We start from the raw sequence: 22,959 nt of genomic DNA, 5'->3' as shown, positions 1-22,959 counted from the left end.
AATCTGGATATGATGTAAATACTCATACAACAGACACCTAAACATAGGCTAAAAAGATATGAAATGAACAACTTTTATTCATATAAAAGAAATTATTACATTTTAGCACACTAAATGTCCAGGCTGTGTACAGTAGGTTTTGAACCAGTGATCAAACACCTCGCATGTATAAGCAGTATAGCCTAAATCAATGATTAAATCAATTTTCAGCACTATGGATCTAATGTGTTGCTTTATCATTGCAACCTTTTCTTTCCCAATGGAGTCAAATGGGCGGCTCTACTTCAACCAACAACACAATTCTACCCAACCCTTTCAAGATTATATTTCACCATCCCCTCAAGTGAAGAACTGAACTCACACTGAGGGAGGCACTGAAGATTTTGGATTGCCAAGTCGCCCTTTTTTTTAGCTAGATCTTGAGCTCTCTTGATCCCTCCACACTCATTAACCAATTGCATTGCAGTGTCTAATGAACCATCTATGCCGAACTCGGAATTGATGATCTCTCATAACTTTGGCTTTTCTTTTTTCTGCTTTGACGGGTTCTTCATATAATGCGCGTACAAATATATCCAAAAAAATCAAAAAATACTAGCTCGCGGAGTGCTAGTGACAGCTCCCCCTCTCCTGACCGCAGGGCGTATCCTGAGTGATGAGCCGTATAGGCAGCCACCCAGTCAGCCGCCCCGTTGGCCTCTCTGAATACATGCTTGACCTCGAAGACCATACCATCCCTCACCATCATCCTAATGTCCCGGATCAGAGGGTCGTCTCCTGCTATTGCAAAAATCACAGGAGCAGCCGGGTTTACTTTCGCCAGGTTTTTACCAGCTGGCTTGTCAAGCTGCTCTGCTGATTGCGTGAAGTCGAGAATGTCATGAGCAACTTGGAACGATAGATTCTTTCCATATTCATACTTCTGTTCACAGATGCTGCTGCTGACACCACTAAAAATGGCAGCAGCCTTTGTGCTTGCTGCAATTAAAGATGCGGTCTTGTGGTAGCGCTCAAGAAAATACTCTTCCAGCATAAGGTCACAGTTGAAAAGCCTTGAATCTTGCTTTATTTCACCACTAGCAAAATCCTTGATAACCTGTGACACTATTGTTATGTGAGAAACAAACCATATAATTGAGGATTTGGGAAGAAGAGAGGAGGTTTTTCTGCCTTCAATGTTTTCAATATCTGCAAGGTATCAAGAAGATTGTGCAAACATGAAGTCTCCTGCTAGTACTGCTGCCCTTGTCCCATACAGTTGATGAATCGTTTCCTTCCCTGAAAAGATGGTCTATTAGCTCAAGCAATGAATTTTCTTTACATAATCTAAGAAACTGAACAATTCCAAATTCTATTTCCAAAATATTCTTCTAGCTCTTTTGACAGTGATGACTGCAGTGCCTAAAGTCCAACACAGTTGTCAAAGTATAAAGCAATCCAATTTGTTGCTTTATCCAATTAACATGTAAACCTCCCGTAAAATCAATTAACAATTTGTTGCTTTTGACTTTTTGTGAACCTCAAGCAATACAATGTATAACCAGATGAACTAAACGAAACTATTTGTTTTACTAAGAACATAAAATACACCTAGTTAGAGATATCTGTTTGACTGTACAGTTTGCATTCCTAAATGATTCACAATATCTTATGCAATAGTGCTGTTTCAACACTAAAGAGAAAAGGACCTACTCAAATGCACCAGATATGAATAGGGTAAGAGTGTACATAGTAAAATCCCTTATCGTTACGATTGATCATAAATATGGATAAAGATCGACATATAAGAAGATTATAGAACACAAGAATAATACTAATACAAAGATACATGCCCACATGTAAGATCAAGGCTATACAAAAAGCACAAAGTTCTTATTATTGAAATAAATATAAGAAGACCGGTTTGCACATGTAAATGTGCAGAAATCTGTATTCAGATGTTGCACAAGCAAGCACAAAAGTTCATCTCAGATCAGCAAACATCAGAAAGAGTTAGCCCAGAAGGCGTGAACTTTGTAATTGCTTTTAAACTAGGGAGTGATTAGTAAAGCATGAGGCAGGTACTAGCTTCATGGCATGAATATGCCCATGCAAAAACAGAGAGGATAAGTGACAGCAAGTGCAACAAGAGATTTCATTATATGACTATGAGCACGCATGCACATTGAGCAATCTAGCAATCAGACAAACATGCGAAGGATTTGTACAACAGTGTCTTAATCTGGTATGTGAAGTTCTCCAAACCAATGAAAGTTGAGTTTAGTGTGACAGTTATGTTTCATGTAATACAAACTCATATTTGAAAGAATAAACAGGGGATTTCCACTACCGACTAAAAATCCAACATCTCACATTGGTCTTGAACAAGGCACCTAAAAAGCTGCATTACCAAAAAACAAATGAAGTTGCACACATAGAAGTTTGTAAGAGAGGAAGAAAATTTTACTCAATTCCATTATAACAACTGAATCTCAATAACGGTTCAAGAACGACACTTGATTTTCAATACATGAACCCTCAGCATTCCCTAAAAGAACCTTGATATTTTCTTCAATTAGGACCATACCTGAGTTAGACTTGATAATAGAAATATTATGCCAAGACTTGTTATCCAATAAATTCGCGTACTTGTCTTTCACATGATGGAAGGATTAATTGGCCATTATTACTGTAGACAACCCCAGATGCCCATAATTTCTTTTATGGGTCAATAAGGCTTTCTTAGAACAGATGTTCTTGCTTTCAGACTAAAAGATACACCTAGGACCCCAACCACTCTATAGATAGCCCAACAACCTAATCCGAAATAATCAAGGAAAACCCAGTCCAATTCATACCCTACTCAATCCACTCCCCAACCTAAATTGGCCCATCACAAGCATTAGTTAACCTATTTAGAGCCAACCCTAGCATTCTATATAGGGCTTTAAGATACCCTTAACCCATGAATACATAACCTGGTATGACTATATCTGACCATCTTTAACCTATTGCATATTTTATGAAAATATAGAAATAAATATAAATTTTAAGATAATATCCATGTAAATTTGAATTTTGTGAAGGATGTTCGTGCAAAAAATCTAAGAAGAGGGTAGTAGAGGAGGAGACACAGAATACTACTTCTCATGTGCACCTCACGTGTCAAGGATGAAAGAGGCACAATTCTGTGCATTCCGCACTAACTCAGAAGGTGGCATCAACCACCAAGGTGGTAGCCTGGTGGTAAGGGGGTTTGGACTCCATCTGAGTTGTCTGGGTTCGAAATGCGCGGGCATCGATTAAATCAGGGGACCACATGCCCCACGCCTAAATGGCTCTATGTGGATATACTTTCCTTTCATTGATACTGAGGTGGCGCTGGGGTGACGTACTCACACGTGGATGGCTCAGTGGAGTTTTCCACGAATTGGGAAAGGCATGCAGAAACTTGCGACCCGCATCGAATATGTCCTTATGTAACGGGAGTCCAATAAGGACTGCTAGGCAGGTGGGGTTATGCCCCTCAAAAGAAAAAAAAAAAAAAAAGTGGCATCATGGACATCATATGCATCGCACGTGCAATTTCGTCATACCAATGCGATACGCTGCCCCTGAAGAAACGGATGTCCATCCATGCATATTACTAAAATTAAAAAAAAAAAATAAAGATTGATTGCATAATTTTGGTCCATTGAACGTGAACACTTTCACCGGATAAAGAAATATAAAAAAGTTTGTTTCTGTTGACTAAAGAAATATAAAGTTAGTCGCGCTTTCAACATCGCAGCTTCAACTATATAAAGAACTATAAAAAAGTTTGTTTCTGCTGACTAAAGAAATATAAAGTTTGTTTAGCATAAATCCCCGCTGGCTTCTTTCTCTTCTCCCTCGACTTCTCCATCCTCTCTTCCCCAAAACAGAGAAAAAACCATGATCTTTTAACAGACCCAGCGGGGTTTCCATGTCCTATAGATTCTGGAGTGGTCGATTCGAGCTCCGATTCGGTACAGATTCGATCCTTTTCTTTCTTAATTGTTTAAGATTTGGATAAAGATATTTCCATCTCTGATTCGGTTTTCATGGGAAAAAAAAGATAGTTATCGGAGTGCTTATCGATTCGAATTCCATCGTTTAGAAATGGAAGTGGGTTTTCATAGACGGGTGATGGAGAATAGGATTGGGTCGTCTGGAAGGTTGATGGAAGTCGAAAGTGTTTTTTTTTTGGACGAAATATCGTTTATGTTTGCTCCTGTTTATGTGTTTCTATTCGTTGATTCGATTGGTTTTGCGTGTTGTAGATTAATCCGTTATTGTTTCTGTTTGAGAATCATGTAGGAGTTGGCTGATATTTTTGGATGTCAAGGAACGGGAAATCTTGAAATTGAGTTTGGTAAAATTGGTGGTAGATTATAGACGGAGGTGTTTTAAAGTGTTAAATAGATGGAAGGGATGCTTTTGTTAACGCGATCCTTCATAACAGTATTAAAATTCTCTTGTAGGTGATTTTTTTTTCTATCTTCTCCAGCGTTTTGTTTGTATGGAAAAGTACAACATGTGTTTGTGACTTGGCACCGAGCAGGTTGGTTAAGCTCTCAAATAATTATGATAACTTTCTGAGACATAGATGATCTTGGATATTTAGGTAATATATGTACTGGAACAGAAAGGTTTGTGCGAACTAACTTAGTTTTCTTTATATCCTGCAACTTTTGCGTAGAACTTGAAACTATCTGAGATGATCACTGAGGAGAAAGTTTTCTGACTGAAGCACAGAAAAATCAATCAGGGTTAACACCCGATAAGATGGATCACCTTGCAGTGCTTTCTCAGGAGTTGAATGACGGTTCAGATTTCGAAGTTGATGATGTAAGATGTGAAAATCTTACAGAGAATGATGTTAGTGATGAAGAAATTGAACCAGAGGACTTGGCAAAACGGATGTGGAAGGACACAGTCAAGCTTAAGAGAATCAAGGAGCGGAAAAAGCTTGCTGCTCAACAGGCTTCTTCTGAAAAGCTTAAGCCCAAGCAGGCTTCTGAGCAGGCCCGTAGGAAAAAGATGTCCAGAGCGCAAGATGGGATACTTAAGTACATGTTGAAGTTAATGGAGGTGTGTAATGCTCGTGGATTTGTCTATGGCATAATACCTGAAAAGGGAAAGCCGGTAAGTGGTGCTTCAGATAACATAAGGGCATGGTGGAAGGAGAAGGTGAAGTTTGATAAGAATGGACCTGCGGCTATAGCAAAGTATGAGGCAGAGAATTTTGCAGCCCAGAGTGCACACAATAAGGGAAGCAAAAATCAGCACAGCCTTATGGATCTTCAAGATGCTACTTTGGGATCACTTCTGTCATCATTGATTCAACATTGCAACCCACCACAACGTAAATACCCATTAGAGAAGGGTGTTCCACCCCCTTGGTGGCCTTCAGGAAATGAGGACTGGTGGGTTGATTTGGCATTACCAAAAGGTCAAGCCCCCCCTTATAAGAAACCTCATGATCTAAAGAAGGTGTGGAAGGTTGGAGTACTGACTGGCGTGATTAAACACATGTCCCCAAACATCGGAAAAATCAAAAATCATGTCCGGAAATCAAAGTGCTTGCAGGATAAGATGAGTGGCAAAGAGAGCTCTATTTGGTTAGGAGTGTTAAATAGAGAGGAAATGATTGTTCATCAGCTCAGCAGTGACAATGGAATGTCTGTTGTAACTCATCATAGTGGTTGTGGGGAGAGAAGGGAGGATTCAAATAGCAGTAGTAACGAATATGATGTTGATGGTTTTGAAAATGCCCGTGGCTCTGTATCATCTAAGGATGATGGGAGAAATCTGCAAGTGAATTCTCAAACTTGTGGAGATAATACCACATCATCGGAAAGGGAAAATTGCCCAGTTGAAAATGGCAACCGACCTGTTCAAGGTATGGAGCAAGTAGGTGAGCAACCAAAGAGAAAAAGGCCTCGAGTAAGTTCAGCAATTGTTGATCAGCGAGCAACAATGACTCTGAATGAACACCTACCAGAGGAATCAATAAATGCTATTCCGGATATGAATTGCACAGACTTGCCTATTACTGGTCATCATATGCCAAATCTTAACCAAGAGGATTGCACAAATCCAGCTTCAAAACAGTATGATGATCCTAGAAACCAGTACCTTCTCCCTGAACTTGGAATTAACAATTTAGGAGTCATCCCTTCTGTTAATGTCACTGCACAAAGCGTGCATGTTGATGACCAGCCCTTACCATATCCGGGTGTAGAGCATACTGAGTTACAATTTGGGACCAATTTTGGGTCAGGAACCAATTTCCAATTTTTCTCCTCATCAATGGAATATGTGGTTTCTCGGGATAAACATCAATTCACCGATCATCAAGTAAGACCTGAGACTACTGGAGTTCCTATTAACAGTAATGTCGATGGCCAGGCACTAAACAGAAATTCAGATGCAGCTGCTGGAGGAATGCATACATTTGTAGATGAACCCTTCTACAGTGAGCCTGATAAGTTTGTTGGCAATTCTTTTGATGGACTGCCATCAGATTACATTGGGATCAACAGTCCAATTTTTGACATTGATGAGCTTCTGCGAGACGATGATATAATGGAGTACTTGGGAACATAAGTGAGTAAAAGATTTTATTATGTCATTTGTTCTTAATGCTCACATTCTTAGTTACTTTGGTCCTTTTATTCTCTCTCTTGTAATCTGTTTTGTATTGTAGGAAAAGGTGTTAAACGCCTTTCTCTTAGTTGCTTTATCCAACTCCCCATTCATATTGGCATGGTGTAATTCAACCACCAAGTCATAATTATATTGAGGAAGAGAAAGAATGATTGTTTCAAGAATTATGGTATTAACTATCTTGTGACATGAGTAGCTATTAAAGGCTTCTTCTTCTTCTTCTTCACCCTCCTTTGCATAAAACAAATCATAAAGAATCCATATAATGGTACTACCATGCTATACTTCGGCGGAGTCATAGTTAGGAATACATTATTTTTTAATTATCCTTTTGATCTTAGATTTTTATTTTTTCTGAATGAAGTACTGGAATGATTAGACACTGGGACATAGCATTCTGATTAATGGAACTAATTAAACTCCAAAATGGATGTGTCAGTTTAGCTCCCTACTAATTTGTCATGATGATTGAGCTTTGTCTCAACCATTGAGGTCAGCATTACAAATTGTTATTTACCGATCATTACAAATGACAGTTGCATCCAATTTCACTACAACTTTTCTTATTAAAACCATTAGCTAGATGAGTTAGTGTCATCAAGTTGTCTATTGCTTAAGATGATACTGATTTCATAAAAATAAATGTTTTTCTACTCTTACAACATTGCTAATCTTGCAAAATAAAGCTTTGATTGGTGTCAAATATCCAGGAGACAAGGGAGAACTACAATAAGTCAAGGTTGTCAGGGTGACCAGGCAGTCTCTAGTCAGCAAAGGCCCTAATTGCCTAGGTGCCTATAGTGGAATGCCAAGTGACTAAGGCAATACATTTGACGAGGGAAAAAAATACACAAAGAACTAAAAAATACATATATCTATTTTATTTTTCAGATCATACATATGAAGAGTTAAAATTGATTAAAACCGTAACATGATTTCATCATATATTGATTGACCAAGCCAAATATAAGTTTGTAGGTGATAGCAAAAGCAAATTGCTAAAGTTAAGTCATAACAAATTCAAATTTGACAATTCTAAATTATAAAGGTTAGAAATCTTGTTTGAAACCCCATATTGCATTGCGAAAAGAAATGAATACTAGTGAGGAGAATATAGAACAAATGAAAGAACAGAGAACAAACAAAATAGACAAAAATGGAGTTGAGAAAGATTACAAGGAAAGAGGAAGAAAAAGAGGAAAAAAAGGAAGGATGTTTCAATGAGAAGAGCAAGAAATAGAATACATGAGAAGAGAGGAGGAAGAAAAAGGAAAAAAGTAGGGAAAGAAAGAGAGACTTTGGGAGAATTTGGGTTGTCAAAAAACTGTCAACAGCCTATTGGAGGGTGGTTTGTTAGTTGAACGGTAGCCTCTAGTTGGTGGCGCAAAAGTGGATAAGTAGATGACAACTGGTTGAGAGCTACTCACTTGCCCTAAGGCATAAATTGGTGCATGGGGAGCTAGGCTTCATGAAGGTGACACTCTGTGGTTGGGATAATCATCGATGGCTATGATTTTAGTTATTTTAATTGCAAGCAATGTGTGTCCGGGACCTTGGACGGGGTACCCCAAACCATGACTACCTTTTGATTAGACGATGCTTGTATGGCAGGCTGAGCTGGTAATGCCCAAACTACCTATCCACCCAACCCCTAGCTTTAATGATTTTTCTCAAGCGGTCGAATTACTTCTTTCACAGGGACTCCTGTCAGACCTGTACGAGTACCTAGTACACAATCTTAATCATCGCAGCACCTCCCTAGTTGTCAAGCCAAGCCCAAATTTTAGTCTCATTCATTTACCACTTGTAATGAAGTTCTTCCCAGTTCCTTGAGATACGCAAGCTGATGAATTAAATATTCTCTTCGCTGTTGTCCCAAGTTCACATGTGACAGTAGCCAAATTAGCCTCTCTTATTAGTTTTAAAATAGCTATTAGCATCCTTCAGCTCATGGTGATAGGCTGTTTTGTTTGGTGCTTGTTCAAGTTCTTGTTTTCTTATCCAGATATGTTGCTTAACTGTAAGCTTAGTAAAGATGATTAAAGAGGTATTGAAGTCTATTGAGTTATTTCTCTAACCATGTTAATGGAGAGTGTTTGATGGGAGAAACATGATAGACAATAATTTGATGGATCGGAATTTTGAGCTGCATACTTTTTTCAAAAAATATATTTCACATATTAGACTTGGTTAAGGGGGAACTTGCAGCGCATTTAGAATGTCCTTGAAGATGTATAGATAGAATGAAGCAAATACTTCTATTTAATGTTTGACACACTGTGATTACAAATTTATGGTGAATCCTGGCTATGGTCATTGGAGTGGTGATTTAAAAGATCCATATTAAATGAAGGTGCTAGCATGGAATTGTAGGGGGGCGGCCAAACCATCCTTTTCCTCCTCATTCAAAAGGTTAGTTCAGCTTCATAGTCCCGAAATTTGCCTTCTCTGTGAAACACGGGTGTCCGGAGATGGTTTACGTCGTGTGCAGCGGCGGTTGGCCGGTGATTGGGAAACCTTTGCAGTGGAGTCTCGGGGTCTATCGGGAGGCATCTTGTTGTTGTGGAAGCGAGGTATGGCTTCTGTGGATGTATTTTGCAATTGCTCTCAGCAGGTGGTGATGGTCATCTCGGAACCAAACGAACCCCCGTGGGTGCTATGTGGGGTTTATGCTAGTACCGATTACCGGGCAAGAAGAATACTCTGGGGGGAGCTGACGAGTCTGCTGTCCCAGGGGGTTCCGACTATGGTAGTAGGTGATTTTAACTGTATCTTATGCCCAGATGAGAAAAGAGGAGGTAGAGCCTATTCTGACTCGGTGGATAGGAGGGAGTTTCGGGAGTTTATGGGGAGAAATAGGCTGGTGGACCTTGGTTTTTCTGGACCCCGTTTCACTTGGTGCAACAATCAACTTGGGCAAGCTAGAGTGTGGGAGCGGATTGATAGGGCCATTGCATCAGCGGACTGGATCCAGCGATTCCCAGCATACCAGGTCAGTCATCTAGCTCGGATTGCTTCTGATCACTGCCCTCTCTTGATATCTACAGTTTCGGGATCCGTCCACCATAGCCCCTTTCGCTTCGAGAAGCTGTGGTTGTCATATCCCCAGTCTTGGGATGTAGTCAGGGAGGCGTGGAGTGCGTCAGTTCGGGGTGATGCTATGCAGAGGGTGTCTCGCAGGTTGGAGCTCACCAAACGGTGTCTTCGTCGATGGAACCGAGAGGTCGTCGGCAATGTTTTTCGGAGGATAGAGGAGGTGGAGGCAGTGATACTGGATGCCCAGGGGCGGGAGGACCAAGGAGAGGAGCTTACGGAGGCCGATATGGCGGACCTGCGGCGATCACTAGCCTCCCACCATTCCTTGTTGCGCCAGCAGGAGATTTTTTGGAGACAGAAATCTAGAATCCAGTGGGTCAAGGACGGCGACCGGAATACCACCTTTTTCCACCGATCGACAGTGATCAGAAGGCAGAGAAATATGATCCGATCCTTGAAGGTTGGGGTGGGCCACCGAGTGGAGGAGGATTCGGCAGTTAGACATGCACTATTCGAGTTTTTCAGGTCCAGGTGGACGGATGATGGTGGTGTATATGAGACGGGGTTGCTCCCCCAGTCGGAGACTACAGTAGGGGAGGCAGAGAATGCAGCATTGGTTCGGCCAGTGGCAGAGATAGAGGTGCAGGAGGCGGTTTGGAGTCTTGCAGAGGATAAGGCCCCCGGGCCGGATGGCTTTCCACCCTTCTTCTTTCGCAGATATTGGTGCATTATTCGGAGGGCAGTGGTGGAGGCAGTGCAGCTTTACTTCAGCCGAGCGAGGATGGCAGATGATTGGAAGGCTACATTCATCACATTGATACCGAAGCGTCTGGACGCTTCGGAGCCGAGTCACTACAGACCGATTAGTTTGTGCACTACCTTGTACAAGGTGGTGGCGAGAATCATGGTGGGGAGAATGAAGCATTTGATGCCTACGATCATCAGTCAGGAGCAGGGAGCCTTTGTGGGGGGAGGAGTATTTCGGATAGCATTTTGCTTGCTCAGGAGATGATGGAGGATCTGCAGCGAGCTCCGAGGAGACGATGTTTGATGGCAGTGAAACTAGATATGAAGCGAGCCTATGACCGGATCCGGTGGGACTTTCTACGACGGGCATTACAGAGCTTTGGTTTCCACCAGACGTGGATTGACTGGATCCTAGGATGCGTGCAGGGGCCTAGCTTCTCCATTTTGATCAATGGCACGCCATCGCCCTTCTTCCGTGCCACTATGGGTCTTCGCCAGGGATGTCCTCTATCCCCGTTCTTATTTATCATTTGCTCTGATGTGCTTTCTCGTGCTTTGCATGCTGCTTGTGGGAACCGGGAGCTGGTACCTTATAGTCCAGCCCCGGGTGCCCGACCTATTTCTCATTTGTTATTCGCAGACGACTGCCTTTTACTCGCTAGAGCGGGGGCGCCGGATGCCAGAGCCCTTCAGGGAGTGCTGACAGAGTATTGTGCCATGTCCGGACAGAGGGTCAATTTACAAAAGTCCGCTATCTTCTTCAATCCCAGCACTGAGGGGAAGGTGCGACGGGAGATCAGGATGATTCTAGGGATGCAGGAGCAGATAGGGACCCTGGTCTACCTAGGGGTCCCCATCACAGGGAGGAGACTACGGGTGGCAGAGTGCTCTATCTTATTGGAGAGGGTGCGGAGCAGACTAGAGGGGTGGCGGGCATCGTCGCTTTCTATGATGGGGAGATTGACATTGATTAGGTCAGTTCTATGCTCTATGCCTATTTATCTGATGGCACACACAGCGGTGCCGAAGACCGTGTTGGAGAGGATAGAGCGGCTTATGCGGAGTTTTCTTTGGGGCTCCTATGGGGGGGCACGGGATACACCTGCTAGCTTGGGAGAGAGTGTGCCAGCCACTGCGTGAGGGTGGGCTGGGAGTGCAGTCACTATTAGTACGATGCGAGGCTCTTTTGGCACGGAGGGCGGTACAGTTTATCTTGGAGCCGCACGGTCATTGGAGCCAGGTCATGATTGCCAGGTATGGCCGAGCGGGACCCGAGGGGCTGGTGATAGCTCCTCGGAGGAGATCCTTCATGTGGCGAGAGATCGGAAGGTATGTGCCTATGGCTCTGGCGCATACGAGGTGGCTGATCGGTGACGGACAGAGCATCGACGTGTTGGAGGACCCATGGGTGGATGCACTTCCTTTCAGACTATGGCCGACGACGATCAGTGTTGAGGCGGGGGCAGGACTTCGGGTTTCTGACTTGCTCAGGCCGGGGGAGGCGGTGTGGGATGGCGATAGGCTGGGCCAGTTGTTTGGGGAGCATCTTGCGGAGCGGGTACGGGCGATCCCCCTTCCGGGATTCGCAGGCCCAGATGTCAGAGTTTGGAGCACTACCTGTCGAGCCAGTGTTGGGATTGGCGAGGTTTCCCGGGTTCTTCAGCTGGGTTTACAGCCGGGCCTAGACTGTGGTTGGGTGTGGAGGTTTGGACTACACCAGAGGGTTGCTCTTTTCCTCTGGAAGGTGGCCTGGGAGCGGTTGCCGACATGCTCAGTTTTGAGTAGACGTGGTATGAGCCTGTCTCCCTTATGTCTGGATTGCGGGGTGGCCGAGTCGGTGGATCATGTACTATTTCACTGTGTGAGGGCGAGAGGTGTCTGGAGTTTGACTGGAGGACACCTGGAGTGGGAGGGTTATCTTCCTGGAGGTAGTTCGGCAGTGGGCCGGTGTTCCCCAGATGCGGAGATCAGCTATCAGGGCGTCCTGTACAGCATATCAGATATGGCTGGCCAGGAACGCCCGGGTGTTTGGGGAGCGGCGGCTATCCCAGCGATTTGTGATGGAGCGGGCCTGTGCCCAAGCTGATGAGATTATCCATGTAGAGTCTGCTCATAGACCTATGATAGCTCGGGACACCTGGGGCTCCCACATTGCTTCGGTAGCTCCGCATAGGGTATTCTTTACCTGGGAGCCCCCACCCCCGAGTTTCCTCAAGGTCAATTTTGATGGCTCTGTCTTGGACGGTGGCAGGAGGGGAGGGGCCGGATTTATTGTCAGGGGCCCCGGCTCTGATGTGTTGGCAGCAGGGGGCTATCAGGTTTTTGACACTTCGGTTCCAGGGGCAGAGCTGCGAGCGGCCTGGATGGGTCTGTCCTACGCGTGGCGGGTGCTCCACGCGAGCTCGATTCTTCTCGAGGGTGACTCAGCTACGGTGATCAGCTGGATCCGTAGGGGACCGAGCAGTCATGGCGGTGCCCACCCCTTACTTCGTGACATTTAGATGATGGCGAGGGAGGGTGTCACATTACAGGCTAGGCATGTGTATCGGGAGGCCAATGGGGCGGCCGACTGGGTGGCTGCGTATGTAGCGTGCCACTCAGGAGGTACCTTATGGGCCGGGAAGAGAGAGATGCCCGGAGCACTTCCGGACCTTTTGTATTCAGACTCTATAGGGTGTATTCGTACCCGCTATGTATGAATCGCCCGCTTTAGCAAAAAAAAAAAAAAAGATCCATATTTGGCTAAGAAGCTTTAGTTGCAGGAAGTTGGCTTCTTGATTGCACCATCACACTTCACAGCACAACCATCTCTAGACATTACTTTAGTAGCTCAGAATGGTTGGGAGATTGATTTAGAGAAGAAAGAAAGCAACAATTCTGATTAGTTGTTTGAGTTTGCATGCTGGAAAAAAAAATAGAAGGAAAAGGAAATTAACTAATTCAAATGGGTCTATCTTCTTCTGGCCTGGCTTCTTATTAGATGGACACAAAAGGCTTCAGAGCGGCAGCTTAAGGAACTGTAAAACTGAAGATTATGCACTCTTTTTTTTTCCATCCATTTTTGTAAAATAGTTCTTGGTTCCTGAAGTTATAATTCTCAAGGATAACCACAGCCTATGCAGATTTTTTGATTTTTTTTTAGTGATCACGTAACCAGTAGGTTGCCCTTTTAATAACCATTTGGTCAATGTTGGTGGCAGTCTGTCTTCAAAGTGTAAGGTTTTTCTAGGATAAATAGAGCTTGTCTCTCTTCGTCAATGTTGAGGGTATCTGGTCTCTTGAGAATGTTCTATGCTTTGTTTGCTTCATTTAAGGCAAGCTAGTTACAGGTAAGTGTCCTATCAGTCTGCAACCAAGTGGTGTTGGCGATCTTCCTTCTAATTTTCTCTTGCAAATGCTCCTTGATATACTCAATCTAGTAATGCTCTTTTGGCTGTTGCCAGCAAGTTCACATTTACCTGCAATTAAGATGGCCTTACAACTCCTTGTTTTAACATATTTATCAACAAAATATCTCTTGTGATTGCTCTTTTGCTTAGAGGTAGTGAATGTTGTTTTGTTCTGAACCATATTGGAGGGAACAGCTTTCTTACTAGTGTCTTTGATGGGAGAATGATGGTAGAGAATCACTTCTGGGAAGAATATAAAAGTCAATACTGTGGGATGGATTGGATGTTAAAAGATGTACGGTTCTTCTGGGATAATTGCAGATATTAAATTTGGTGAAACAGAAACTTGCAGCCTGTTCCGGATGCCCATGAAGATGTCTTTGTCAGTAAAAATAAGGCCTTGTGAAGAAAATTAATTCTACCCTAAGTCGTGCAGACTGTCAGTACGTTCTGCAGATTGTGAGCACATTGTTTTATCTGAGCTCAAGCTGTCAAAATTTGAGTACTGATTTAGAAGATGTATTCCTTGGGGAGTAAAAAAATCTTTCAATTATGTGATGCTTAAATACCTAGGAGTTGTTCTAAGGCATACTCAAAAAGTAGGTTTTTATGCACCCCAATATCATTGCGACTCCTCTCTAGATGCTGGTTTCAGATGATCAGTCTGGTTGTGATTTGTGAAATTGATTTAGAAAGTCTGACCATCTGAGTGGTCCTCTGGGACTGCACCTGTGAAATATCTCCAGAAGAGATTGAAGAGATGGATTCGAGCTCACTTGTATAACGTGTTAATTGGTAGGTAACAGGTCATGAAGGTATGGTTGGAAAAGGTAAATGAACCTTATGTGATCATGATGAGGTAACATACTTGACAAATGTTTCTCATCTCCTGAGAGTATACTTGGTTTTACTATTATTCCTGAGCCTTGTAAAGTACTTCAAAATTTTAGAGCCCTAGGAACTGGACTTTGTTTGATCATGATTGTATGATGATAATCTGGTTTTGGTTTCAGGTCTGCAATGTATTTGCACAACGTGATTGATGAAGATAAGAGGCATTGCCCGTTGGCCACATTGCTGTGGGCCCTGGAGATCCATCCTATTGGGGTCTGGTCTCCAATTTTGACTTATGTGGGAAGGCTAGAGCCAACTTGTAGACCTCTGGAGGAACATATGCTTGTTTTCTAAATGCAAACAACTTTAGTGGGATACAACTGAGACTTGTGGGCAAGCCAACTCAACTGATGATACTCAGATGACTAGCTATGAAAGGGAAGTTGTGCAGGTTGGTATGGTAAAACCATATCTTTTATTCTATTCCTTACATCAACTAGCCAAACTAGCCTCCTGTTCCATGCATCTAAGGCAGGTCACCAAGGTTGGACAGACCCGTGCCGAGCCAGAATAAAGAGTTGACTGCTTGTGAAACAATCTGATTCAATGGGTGATGTCTTGGTCCTAATTTGGACCCATATGCTATTGGTATGGGTTGGACAAAATCTGACTGCAACTGGATGAAACATGGTTTGAATGTGTTTAAGTGCAACTGATTTCATGTTTTATTTCTTGATTGCTCTACAGTTCAATGGTGTTAAGACATTGAAGAATTTATAGCTTTACTGTTGATTATTTATGTACAGCTGAAAATTAAATCAGGTTAACCCGACCCCCGTCCTATCCATCAGGGACTTGGGTGAGGTTAGGTTTGGTTGGCAGCCTGACAAAATTAGTATATAATTGTCAATTGCTCATACAAGACATCACCTGTAAATGATATCTGTGGACAGTAATTTATATACAGCATCTTAGACTTTCAGCCAGGACATGTAATTCTGTGTGCTGGTTTAAATCATCTTGTTCCTAATATCTCAGTCAATCATTGTCTCTCTTTACAGAAATTTCAGTTGAATTGTCCTCCTTGGAACTGCTCCAGTTCCCTTGGGATTAGACCTGTTGTAACCAGTCCTTTGTTGCCCTCGAGCCAAAGTTTACTTAAGCTAACCAACTCTTAGTCGCTCTTTGTTGAAGGATACGGAATAGGGTTTGGTTTAAGTAGCTTCACAAGTCTGATTGAGGCTGCACAAATTTATGACCTAACCAAAGCATCCAAGTCCAGCTACCACTGTTAAATTTGATTTATTCAAAAAAAAAAGGGTAAATTCGATCAAAATCCAAGAAAGTGTTCCTAGGGCATTTTTGTTGTATTATGATGTACATGGCGGCCTACTACCACAGTGGCGGTTATGCGACATTAGGTATTTTGGTGTTATGTAACGGTGCAAGCCTGTTTCGCTATTTTTTTCATATGTGGTACTGAGGGCAAATTTTGGTAGTAAAGTTGCTTCATTATGATCTGAATATCACAGATTAGATGTATGAAAACAGTCTCTTTAGATGAAGTAAGGTCGCGCACATCTGATCTATCCTAGATATGCAGCAGTGATGGATATTCTTTTAATTTATATGCGGTATATGGTTTTAAAATGGCTTCAGGCAAACATTCCATGCAATGTTAAATTCATCTGACATGATATTTTGAGAGATAATAACCTATAAATTAACCTTTCCAATCTCATGACGTTATGAATTTCATGTACAGATATATGTACATTAGAAGAGATTCAATGAATAACATCAACATAAGCTAAAATTTCTCACGTACAAGAAACATTTCGGGCACAGAGACTCATTAGTTCCGTATGGAGTAGCTTGGACTTTTGGAGCCATATGTATAGATAGGTATATCAATTCCATTGCTAAGATCTTGCTAAAGTGAGTGCAGGCATATTTCATGAACTGTCATCGACTAGTTTCTAAGTTCTACCTTCTATCAGGCTTAAAACTACAACTAAGCAGTTAGTCCCGGCCCATCATGCAACGCGATCGTCCTTCAGATTTATATCCAACGGTCACAAGCCCCGGTATCCCCAATCGCAGCTCTTCTTCGAATAAAAACCCGACCCTATTCTGGGGACAGATGACATCGCAAGTATTTATATCATTCGACGTCTTATACATACCAAAATTTAATAAAAACGCACCTCAATTTCTTGTGTTCTCACGCAGCTTAACCTAGAGAAGCAAATCGAGTGTAAAAATCAAAATTGGCGTGTATTTAGCATAATAGAAATCGTGCCCGTCAATACCTTCTTTCACCTCATCGCAGCGATCAAGTCCTTTTCTCCTCACGTGCACTGCACGTGTCAGGAGTTGGTTCTCTCTCATCCTCCTAAACAAACCCTAGCTTTGTTTTTTCCCCTCCATCTTCTCTCCGCCGTCGTCCGCAGAGACAGAAATCCTAACCCTAGAGAGAGGAACTGAAAGATAAAGAGAGGGGAACGGAAAGAAAAAGAAGAACGTTTGTGATGGGATTCGACGTCGGCGTCGTCCCGTTCAACCCCGACGGGTGGGGCCCGCCGGACACGCCGGCGGTGCCCCTCCTCCCCAAGCGCGAGGGCGAGGGAACCCACCCGGCGAACATCCCCTTCGCCCCCTTCTCCCGGTCGGATAAGCTGGGCCGCATCGCCGACTGGACCCGCAACCCCAACTTCAACAACCTCGGCGCCCGCTCCGGCACCGGGCGCGACGCCGTCTTCGACTTCGCCCTCGACGAGTCCTCCACCCTCTCCGCGGCCGCGGATGACGACTCGTCCTTCCGCCTCGTCGACGGCAAGCCTCCACCGCGCCCCAAGTTCGGGCCCCGCTGGCGCTTCCAACAGCGGCCCCAGCTCCCCCAGCGCCGCGACGAGGAGGTCGAGGCCCGCAAGCGCGAGGCCGAGAAGGAGCGCGCCCGCCGCGACCGCCTCTACCACCTCCACCGCTCCTCCGCCGCCTCCGGCCCAGCCTTCGCCGGCGGCCGCGGCCGCGACTCTCCCACCCTCAAGTCCTCCGTCGACATCCAGCCCGAGTGGACCATGCTCGACCAGATCCCCTTCTCCACCTTCACCAAGCTCTCCTTCGCCGTTCCCGACCCCCCCGAGGACCTCCTCGTCTGTGGCGCCCTCGAGTTCTACGATCGCTCCTTCGACCGGGTCAACCCCAAGAACGAGCGCCGCCTCGAGCGATTCAAATCCCGCAACTTCTTCAAGGTCACCACCACCGACGACCCCGTCATCCGCCGCCTCGCCGCCGACGATAAGGCCACCGTCTTCGCCACGGACGCCATCCTCTCCGCCCTCATGTGCGCCCCCCGCTCCGTCTACTCCTGGGACATCGTCATCCAGCGCGTTGGCAACAAGCTCTTCTTCGACAAGCGTGACGGCTCCCAGCTCGACCTCCTCTCCGTCAACGAGACCTCCCAGGAGCCCCTCCCGGACGCCAAGGAGGACATCAACTCCGCGCACTCCCTCGCCGTCGAGGCCACCTACGTCAACCAGAACTTCTCCCAGCAGGTCCTCCTTCGTGACGGCAACAAGGTCACCTTTGACGAACCCAACCCCTTCGCTGCTGAGGGCGAGGAGGTTGCATCTGCTGCCTACCGCTACCGCCGCTGGAAGCTCGATGATGACACCTATCTGGTCGCCCGCTGCGAGGTCCATGCTGCGTCCGACGTGAAGGGGCAGCGCTCCTTCTTGACTGTGAACGCCCTCAATGAGTTCGATCCCAAGTACACAGGTGTCGACTGGAGGCAGAAGCTTGAGACCCAGAGAGGGGCCGTGCTTGCCACGGAGCTCAAGAACAATGCCAACAAGCTCGCAAGGTGGACCGCCCAGGCCCTCCTTGCGAGTGCCGACCTGATGAAGCTTGGCTATGTCTCAAGGGTCCACCCCAGGGACCACTACAACCATGTGATCCTCAGTGTCATTGGGTACAAGCCGAGGGATTTCGCTGCCCAAATCAATCTCAACACCTCAAATATGTGGGGGATTGTCAAGTCGATTGTGGACCTGTGCATGAAGCTCAATGAGGGTAAGTATGTGCTCGTGAAGGACCCGGCGAAACCCCAGGTTAGGATCTATGAGGTGCCAGCGGATGCATTTGAGAATGACTATGTGGAGGAGCCGCTGCCCGAGGAGGAGCAGGTACAGCCACCTGCGGAGGAAGAAGATCCTGCCAGCATCATGGATGCTGTTGCTGAAGCTGAGGCCAATGCTGGTGGTGGTGGTGAAGCTACTGAGGGGGAGAACGATGCCACTGCTGCTGCTGTTTGAAGGGTACAAGCCACCGTCCCTTCCCACTTCAGTATTTCAAAATTATGACTAGGAATTATGACCTTTTGGATCGAGGATTATCTATCTGTTATTGCAATATCCTATTATTTATGTTGCTTTGATTTGTGACGGGACTGTCTTCTCTTTTATCATGCTTGATTGATGAGTCTAGACTTTTATGGACAAGGCTTTCCTTTTGTCACTAGGAAAAAATAATTTTGTGAGAATGATAATGGCTTGCTATATTACAAGGAGGATGTTTATTAACAATATGTGTTTCTATCTTATATATGTTTATATGTAACCTAAGCTTTATTTGACCTTTTTTAACACTTTGTCCTTTATATTCTTTCTTTATCCATTCTCCTAATTACTCTTATGCTGGTTATGATTATGGGTTAGATGATGTGTTTACTTGCTTTTTGATACGAGGTCCATGATTTTTCTTCTGAATGCTTTTTGGAAATCTGCATTAGTGTTGTAGGAGGCTTGTGACTTCTTCACCTACCAAGATTTCAAGAAGACTTACCAGTAAACATCCTTTGGATATGGCTCTGAATTCTTTTTTAATGTTCTACTAAAACAGATATGTACTATCATAATGTTTTTTCTTTACATTCTTGTATCCTTGCATGAAAGGAAAATGTGTAATTCTAAACTTTATGGTTAGATTTCTTTGTTCTGGTAGAAAGCACTTAGGCTAATTACATTCAAGTAAATTTCCTTTGTACAAGAAAGCTGGCCTTCTCCTTTGCAACAATGGGTGCTAGAAAAGTGGGTAAGAGATAAACCACTTAAAATTTAAAAACTATAACAAGTCTTGATGGTATATTTTGCGAATAGATGGGTTTCCTGTTCGTTTCATGCGGGGAATGGTAAATCAGGATGAATCATGAGTCTTGGAGGAGATTTCTCTGTAATCAGTGATAATGCGAAAAAGTTCCTGCATAGGTTCACTAGAATTGTTAAATAGGATTTGAAAATCTGAATAATGGACATTGCATTTGTTTCCACTAGACACCAGAGCATTTCACCGGTCTTGGCAGTAAATCTTTGTAGTGAATTATCCTTTGGCATCCTAATCTAATTAGTAAAGTACATAGTGCTTAATGATACAGTCACCACTTAAGTTTCTCAGAAGTTGCTGTTTAAAAGACCTTGTAACAGCTGCTTCCTCATCAAATCTTACTCAACCATGGCTGGGTCATTGGTGATTCAGCTTATGAGCCAAAATTCTAGAGTTGAGTCACTATAGACTTAACATGTTTTCTTGGTGAAGAATAAGTGACTGATAGATTATGAGCCAAAATTCTAGAGTTGAGTCACTATAGACTAACATGTTTTCTTGGTGAAGAATAAGTGACTGATGGATTATGAGCCAAAATTCTAGAGTTGAGTCACTATAGACTAACATGTTTTCTTGGTGAAGAATAAGTGATGGACATATGGTCTAGGTGAGGATATACGTAGCTTTTGATGAGTGAGAGCTCTAATCAGTACTTGGAGACTGAAATTCATGTAATCAAATATCTGTTCTAGCTTTCACATGTGCTGGAGGATTGTAGCTGTAGAAATTTTAGTAACTGCTTGAGTGTGGATGATGAGAAGTGCAAGAAGCCGTAACATTCAAGTGAAATTGCATTTTTTTTTCAAGGTAAGAAAGTGAAATTGCAATTGTATGTTTCCGAGCATTGATTGCATGCCCAAAAAAAGGACTTAAAGAAAGGATTTTCTGTGACTTTTGTTCTTAATTGAAGGAGCAAATGCATGGGGACAAATCTTCAGCTTTGAAGTAATGGAGAGTCAGGGGGATGCGGCATCCATGTTCATTACTGTTATCATGCAGCCCTATATAATTAGACATTGAAGTTTTGATGTTTGTTTTGGTCCAAATTATTGAGTTTTCATTGGTCAAGCCTTAATGAGTTTTTGATTATTCAATATTGGATACTATGATCTAGTCTAAATGGATAAGCAAGATCATACTGTTAGTTGGCGTAAGGATTGATAATATTGTTGGTCTTTGAGCTTCTTTTCGAGGATCGATTTGATTTCAGTGAGGGAGATATCAGAGGATCATGAATAATCATAGATTAAAATGAATAATTACTGTTTGGAAGCCCACTTAGTTTATACCTTGAATATTTCCTTTTCCTGATAATGCTAAGAAGAACCTAGCCAGGTGGGGTGAGTTTTTCTTCTCCTATTGAGAAAAATCTTAATAACCTGGGGATAACTAAAACTCTTTCATATGAAAATCCATTGTTTTAATAAACTCTTTCATATGGGATATCATTATCTTAATAAAAAGGGGGATTGTTAGTGCTTGGAAAACCACCTCAACCAGTTTCATTGTTCCTTTCCCTCACCTTTTTGAGATGATGACAACCACAAATTGTAACTTACATGCTGATGGCTTATCTGGGCATCCAAAGAGGCTCTTATGGCATTCACGACAATTAAGGCTTCTAGGGAATACAGGAACATTTGGAACTTTATTAAACTTATAAAGTGTTTGGTCTTTGTAATTTGGTTAATGTATGGACTGATAATTGTGTCAAATCGAGAAGTACGTGGCATATTCAGGAACTCAGACCAGCTGAGGGGTATACATCTTGCCACTCTGCTGGCCTGGAGGGAACTGGTATACATCTTGCCAAACACTTTCATGTCGACATACCAGCATACAACACTTCAAACCTTGCTTTATCATTGAATATGAAATGCACTTCAATTGATAATGTTAAGAGGGACGGGATTTGAGCTAACTAATACCATTTCTACTTTTTCTGAAGTTTTAACTTATCTGTAAGTTCGGTATTTTGTTTCTCTGTACTTATAGTTACAAATGATTCTTGTGACTGTTTGCTTGGATAAAGGGCAATCTGAAACAAATGAATGGCTAGTTAAGGTACAGTGAAAGAGAAAATTCACTTTGTCAGCCCTTCCGTTGCTCGTCAAGGTGACAGCTTAATTTAGAGCATATGTAATCAAGAAAGGTAGATAAATTCTTTTAAGAATACAAGTTGGTTTTTTATGCATAGAAGCAGAGATTTCAGAGTTGAATCAGTTTCTTTTTTGTAAAATGACGGTGAAGTTCCTAAGTTCCCTTTCACACGTTTGGAATAGTTCATGATGAGGTCTTGGAATGAGTTTGTAAAATAGTTCTGTCATCCACAAACTATTAAATGTAATAAACTAAGGGAGATTGTTACTGGAAGCTTGGAGTCTCTAAGAGCCTCGAAGCTCAGCATCCGCCTCCTCGGAGCCTCCTCTGCCCCGTCCAACCTTCTCATCTTCCAGAGTTAACTTCACTGAGGGACAAAATCATCAGCAACCTGCTGTCCGGTCATCTGGCTCTCCAGAATTTAGCATTACCCGAGTATGTGGAGAATAAACTCCTTTCTGAGAACAGCTTAAAGCCTTTTTTTCCTGAATCTCAAAAATAAAATGCAGTGCAGCTTCAGTGGCAGCATGCATGGAGATGAGACTCCATCAGTCAGATTAGGATGCCTTGAAGTAATTGCCTGTAGGATCAATGTTACTGCGCCCCATATAATGAAATACCCATAATTGTAGCAGAAATGATTTCCCCCCCTTTTTTGGCAACGCTCGGAGCACTTTTAGCTAAAGCAAACAAAATGCCTCACAACCTGAAATAGAATGGCAATATACAAAGAGATGATATTTTGTGTGTTAAGATCCCTTTAAGTTAGCTGGTATCAGCTTAAAGACTAAAGCCTTTTAAGTTTAGACTGCCGGCATGCTTAGAGGTAGTATATTGGGCACAGCTTCTTTCCTATTGAAAACAAGACAATTTCTTTTAAACTTGATGCCACTCAGTTATTATGCATGTGTATCTGTAGTCAAAAAAGGCTACGTACTACTTTTTGTCACTCTCTTTCTTAATAAAGAAAAACAGACATCTTTTTCTTTTTTTTTCTTAACAAAGAAAAAACAAATATCTG

General features: G+C 43.2%; 3 pseudogenes across 4 annotated transcripts; 2 read left to right on the top strand and 1 right to left on the bottom strand.

The window, feature by feature from the left end:
* Positions 1-302: 302 nt before the first annotated feature.
* On the bottom strand, positions 303-2,564 carry LOC103713259 (solanesyl-diphosphate synthase 2, chloroplastic pseudogene; annotated as a pseudogene).
* Positions 2,565-3,807: 1,243 nt separating this feature from the next.
* On the top strand, positions 3,808-15,591 carry LOC103713241 (ETHYLENE INSENSITIVE 3-like 3 protein pseudogene; annotated as a pseudogene). 3 transcript variants are annotated; one of them, XR_015968945.1, is made up of 4 exons: positions 3,808-3,986; positions 4,482-4,561; positions 4,700-6,609; positions 14,855-15,591. The product of XR_015968945.1 is annotated as an ETHYLENE INSENSITIVE 3-like 3 protein pseudogene, transcript variant X1 (transcript). The 3 variants fall into 3 exon arrangements; XR_015968946.1 differs by having other exon boundaries at positions 3,811-3,986; positions 4,508-4,561; XR_015968947.1 differs by lacking the exon at positions 4,482-4,561 and having other exon boundaries at positions 3,811-3,986.
* A 1,486-nt stretch (positions 15,592-17,077) lies between these two features.
* Positions 17,078-19,261, top strand: LOC103713242 (eukaryotic translation initiation factor 3 subunit D pseudogene; annotated as a pseudogene). Its single transcript, XR_015968948.1, has one exon. The product of XR_015968948.1 is annotated as a eukaryotic translation initiation factor 3 subunit D pseudogene (transcript).
* The last annotated feature ends 3,698 nt before the right edge of the window (positions 19,262-22,959 follow it).

Source organism: Phoenix dactylifera, chromosome 9, assembly GCF_051530095.1.
Source record: "Phoenix dactylifera cultivar Ajwa chromosome 9, Ajwa_hap1_PhDact_Kaust_v1.1, whole genome shotgun sequence".
NCBI classification, from domain to species: domain Eukaryota; kingdom Viridiplantae; phylum Streptophyta; class Magnoliopsida; order Arecales; family Arecaceae; genus Phoenix; species Phoenix dactylifera.
This window is presented reverse-complemented; position numbering and strand designations above follow the sequence as displayed.